General features: G+C 42.8%; 1 protein-coding gene across 1 annotated transcript in view; it reads right to left on the reverse strand.

Annotated features, from left to right (window-relative positions):
• Cntn5 (contactin 5) overlaps positions 1-5429 on the reverse strand; it is a 1169992-nt gene that overhangs the window by 65445 nt on the left and 1099118 nt on the right. The gene's annotated exons all lie outside the window — the stretch shown is intronic.

Raw genomic sequence — 5429 nt, forward strand, 5'->3', positions numbered from 1 at the left:
TCCCAGATGACCTTGGACTCGGAGATCTCCCTGTCTTCTCAAGATCTCCATACCAAGATCCAGATCAGAAACTTCTATCTCCCAGTCTCCAGATTAGGTCCACTGGTGAGCCTTCCAATTCTGGATTGTAGTTCATTTCAAATATAGTCAAGTTGACAACCAGGAATAGCCACTACAGTAACTTTGTATCACATTTAGAGTATTTTCATTTTCTATTTTCTAAGTTGCTGTACTTCTACGAAAATAATACTGAGCATCTATTGTATGTCTTCCTTCCTCCCTTCTGTCCTACTTTCCTTCTTTCCTTCTTTCCTTTTCTTCTTCACTCGTTCCTTCTTTTCTTTTAAATGAACCTCCTAAACTACATTATACCCAAGTGTGGAGGGGAATGCTTATAATTACTGAACTAGAGAGGCTGAGGCAGGAGACTTATGGATTTTAGGACTGGATGTGTTGTATATCAAGTTTCAGGACAACCTAGAGGAGTCCTGTGTCAAAAAACCATAAAACACAAATCTAGTAATATATATACTATATTTATATATAGTAATATATATAGTAATATATATATATATACATATATAAAATATACATATTATATATACACCATATTTATATCTCATATATATGCATATAAAAGAAACGCATTGAGTGCTAGTATCTGACTTCATTTTACATGTCAAATACAGAATTATGGAGAAAATAGACTTGTTAAGACTCGTGCATAATGAATAAGGATAATATTTTAAAACTTGCAATCACACCAGCAATGAAGGAGTGTTCCTCTTTCTCCACATCCTCACCAGCATCTGCTGTCAAGTGAGTTTTTGATCTTAGCAATTCTGACTGGTGTGAGGTGGAATATCAGTGTTGTTTTGATTTGCATTTCCCTGATGATTAAGGATGTTGAACATTTTTTAGGTGCTTCTCAGCCATTCAGTATTCCTCAGTCTAGAACTCTTTGTTTAGCTTTGTACCCCATTTTTAATAGGGTTATTCCATTCTCTGGAGTCTAACTTCTTGAGTTCTTTATATATATTGGATATTAGCCCTGTATAGGATTTAGAGTTGGTAAAGATCTTTTCCCAATCTGTTGGTTGTCATTTTGTCCTATTGACAGTGTCCTTTGCCTTATAAAAGCTTTGCAATTTTATGAGGTCCCATTTTTCAATTCTTGATCTTAGAGCATAATCTATTGGTGTTCTGTTCAGGAAAATTTCCACTGTGCCTATGTGCTCAAGGCTCTTCTCTGCTGTATTTTCTATTAGTTTCAGTGTCTCTGGTTTTATGTGGAGGTCTTTGATTCATTTGGACTTGAGCTTTGTACAAGTAGATAAGAGTGGATCGATTTGTATTCTTCTGCATGCTAACTTCCTGTTGAACCAGCACTGTTTATTGAAAATGCTGTTTTTTTTTTTTTTCCACTGGATGGTTTTAGTTCCTTAATAACCATAGGTGTGTGGGTTCATTTCTGGGTCTTCAGTTCTATTCCATTGATCTACCTGCCTGTCTCTGTACCAGGACCATGCAGTTTTTATCATGATTGCTCTGTAGTACAGCTTGAGGTCAGAGATGGTGATTCCCCAAAATGTTCCTTTATTGTTGAAAACAGTTTTCACTATCCTGTGTGTTTGTTTATTCCAGATGGATTTAGAAATTTATCTTTCTAACTCTATGAAGAATTGATTTAGAATTTTGATGGGGATTGCATCAAATCTGTAGATTGCTTTTGGCAAGATGGCTGTTTTTACTATAGCAATCCTACCAATCTATGAACACTTGAGAACTTTCCTTCTTCTGAGATATTTTTCAACTTCTTTCTGTGGGGAATTGCAGGCTGGTCTCCAGTTGAGCTGAGGTCTGAACCCCGGTGGTGATAATTCACCTTCATGACATGGTAGGCATTCCCTGCTCCTGGAACTCTGGCTCCTGCCTAAATTACCATCCCCCCACAACCCCCACAAGAGAAGCATGGTCAGTAGTCACATAGACAATGGCCCAAGCTTCTGACCTTCAGGCTAAACTCCTCCCCAGTTACCTAGCAACAGTAAAGACCATAAAAGGGGCTGTTAGGGGCCCCCACCTTGCTCTCTCACTCCTTTGTTCTCTTACCTCTCACTTCTCTCACTCCTCTCTCCTCTTTCTCTTTGTCTTCTTCTCTCTTCTCTCCACCTTTCTCTCTTTTTCTCTTTTTCTCTCTAGCCTCCTCTCTCTCTCTCTCTCTCTCTCTCTCTCTCTCTCTCTCTCTCTCTCTCTCTCTCTCTCTCTCTCTTTTCTCTCTTTCCCCCTGCATTTCTATAATAAAGCTTTTAAATCATAGAGAGTCTCTGCTCCATCAAGATCCGCTGTGCACTATGGTCATTGTTGGGAACCTCTTACTTTAACCCTCTCTCCCATAACCCAGGGGCTGCAGGGTGTGGCCCTGGGGCCGACAGGTCAGGGGGGCTGCCCCTTCTTCCCCCCCCACCCGCTGAGTGGGTCAGAGGTTTAGATGCCCACTTGGGGCTGAGTGGAAAGCATCTGGCAGCCCCCCCCCCCCATGCCTGCATCTGCCTGCCCAGAGCACAGGAACTCTGACCTCTTTTCCCTTCCACCACTTCCTCAGCCCCCCCCCCCTTTTTGGTTCCCAACATCTTTCTTCAGAGACTTGTGGTTCTTGCACTCCTCCATTGCTGGTAGGATTGCAAACTGGTACAACAACTCTGAAAATCAGTTTGGAAGTTCCTCAGAAAATTGGACATAGTACTACCTGAGGACATAGCTGTACCACTCCTGGGCATATACCCAGAAGATACTACAACATGTAATAAGAACACATGCTTCACTATGTTCATAGCAGTCTCATTTATAATAGCCAGAAGCTGGAAAGAACCCAGATGTCCTTCAACAGAGGAATGGATACAGAAAATGTGGTACATTTATACAATAGAGTGTTACTCAGCTATCATTAAAAAAATGAATTCATGAAATTCTTAGACACATATGGAGGATATCATCCTAAGTGAGGTAACCCAATCTAACACACATGATATGCAGTAACTGATAAGTGGCTATTAGCCCAGAAGCTCAGAATACCCAAGATACAATTTGAAAACACATGAAACCCAAGAAGAAGGAAGATCGAAATGTCTTTGCTCCTTCTTAGAAGGGGGATCAAAATACCCATGAGAGGAGATATAGAGAAAAAGTTTGGAGCCGAAACTGAAGGAAAGGCCATCCACTGACTGTCCCACCTAGAGATCCATCCCATATACAGTTACCAAACCCAAACACTATTGTGGATGCCAACAAGTGATTGCTGACAAGAGCCTGATAAAGCTGTCTCCTGAGAGGCTCTGCCAGTGCCTGAAAAAATACAGAAGCAGATGCTCACAGCTATCCATTAGACTTAGCACAGGGTCCCCAATGGAGGAGCTAGAGAAAGGACTTAAGGAGCTGAAGGGGTTTGCATCCCCCTAGGACGAACAACAATATGAATCAACCAGTATCTCCAGAGCTCCCTGGGACTAAACCACCAACCAAAGAGTATACATGGAGGGACTCAAGGCTTCAGCCACATATGTAGCCTTGTGGAACATCAATGAGAGGAGAGGACCTTGGCCTTATGAAGGCTCCATGCCAGGACAGGAAAGGGGGAGTTGGTGGGTTAGTGAACAGTGATAGGGGAGATGTGATAGGGAGGTTTTCAGGGGAGAAATGAGGAAAGGCGATAAAATTTCAAATTTAAATAAAGAAAATATCCAATAAAAGGAAAAATATTAAAATTTGTTTATTTTCCCTCATATCTGTAACCTTTCTCTTCCTATTTCTCTGCTGTGGTCACACTGTCCATGTCAAATATTTTACATTCATTTTCCTTTAAAGTGTGTCTTTGCTATTTTCTTAATTTACAATTTCCTTATTATTTTGTTACATATCTGCTTGATAATATGGTATACATACACAATATGACAAGATCAGTTGAAGAAGAGTAGAATTACCATTCTTTAAACACACAGTATTTCTGAAATTGTCTACTTTATGAAGTTAATATAGAATTTTACAGAATATAGGGTAGATAATAGAATTGGATGTTTGGCATGAGAAAAAATTAGAGCAGGAATTCAAGGTTATTTTTGGCTATTAAGGAATTCAAGTCTAGACTAGTGAGTGGAACACAACTTCGGCTCCAATCCAATCACACACAGGACCTGAGACAGCACTAGGGAAGCAGAGAACCGGCCTGACCAGGGCACAAGTCCCTTCCGGTCTGTGCCAGCACGGGGTCACCTAGGGCACAGAGTCAGCGGACACCCCCATGGTCTCTGGAGAAGTGCCCACACGATCTTAGGATCACTGGTATCAGAGTAGAGAGGAGAGGTGTCCACCCTGGAGGGCTCTCACTGCCTGAGTTGGTGAGGCAGCCATCTTTGCTCCAGTCACCCAGGCTCCAGTCTGAGTAGGTGAGAGTACAGACTGCAGAAGCTCCACAGCTTCTGGGACAGACCCCATTTTCCGGGCACCTTCCCCACCAGAGGAGAGTTGTCCACCAGGGAGGGCTCTCACTGCCTGAGCTGGTGAGGGAGCCATCTTTGCTCCAGGTCACTCAGGGACCAGTCTGTGCTGGTGAAAGTGTGGACTGCAGAAGCTACACAGCTTCTGGGACAGGCAGAAGCAACACAGTTTCTGGGACAGGCAGAAGCAACACAGCTTCTGGGACAGGCAGAAGCAACACAGCTTCTGGGACAGACCTATTTCGGGCTCTGGAAACCCAGGCACCTTCCCTGCCAAAGGAGAGTTGGCCACCCGGGAGAGCTCTGTCCACCAGAGCAGGTGAGAGAGCCATATTATGTCCAGGGTCCCTTGGAGACTAGTCTTTCAGGTGAGTATGCAAACTGCAGAGGCGACACATCTTTGTAGGCCCCATTTCGGGCCTACAGCTTCAGCCAGGAGGCAGATCTGAACGCCAGGCCTCTGTGCACCTTCCCTGCTAGAGGAGAGCTTCCCTGCAGAGAGTAACCTGACCACTGAGACTCAGGAGAGAGGTAGACTCTCAGGACTGCTGACAGAGGTTAACAGAATCACAGGAGGAACAAGCTCCAACCAGAGACAATAACAACTAATGCCAGAGATTAGCAAATAGAGAAAGGCAAATGTAAGAATCTTACTAACAGAAACCAAGACCACTCACCATCAAAAGAACCCAGCACTCAAACTTTAGCCAGGCCTGGATACCCCAACATACCGAAAAGCAAACCTCGTATTTAAAGACATATCTCATGATGGTAGTAGAAGATTTTAAGAAGGGCATTAATAACTCACTTAAAGAAATACAGGAGAACACTGCTAAACAGGTAGAAGCTCTTAAAGAATCACAGGAGAACACTGCGAAACAAGTAGACATCCTTAAAGAGGAAACACAAACATCCCTTAAAGAATTACAGGAAAAC

This window comes from Mus pahari, chromosome 10 (genome assembly GCF_900095145.1).
Source record: "Mus pahari chromosome 10, PAHARI_EIJ_v1.1, whole genome shotgun sequence".
Classification (NCBI taxonomy): Eukaryota; Metazoa; Chordata; class Mammalia; order Rodentia; family Muridae; genus Mus; species Mus pahari.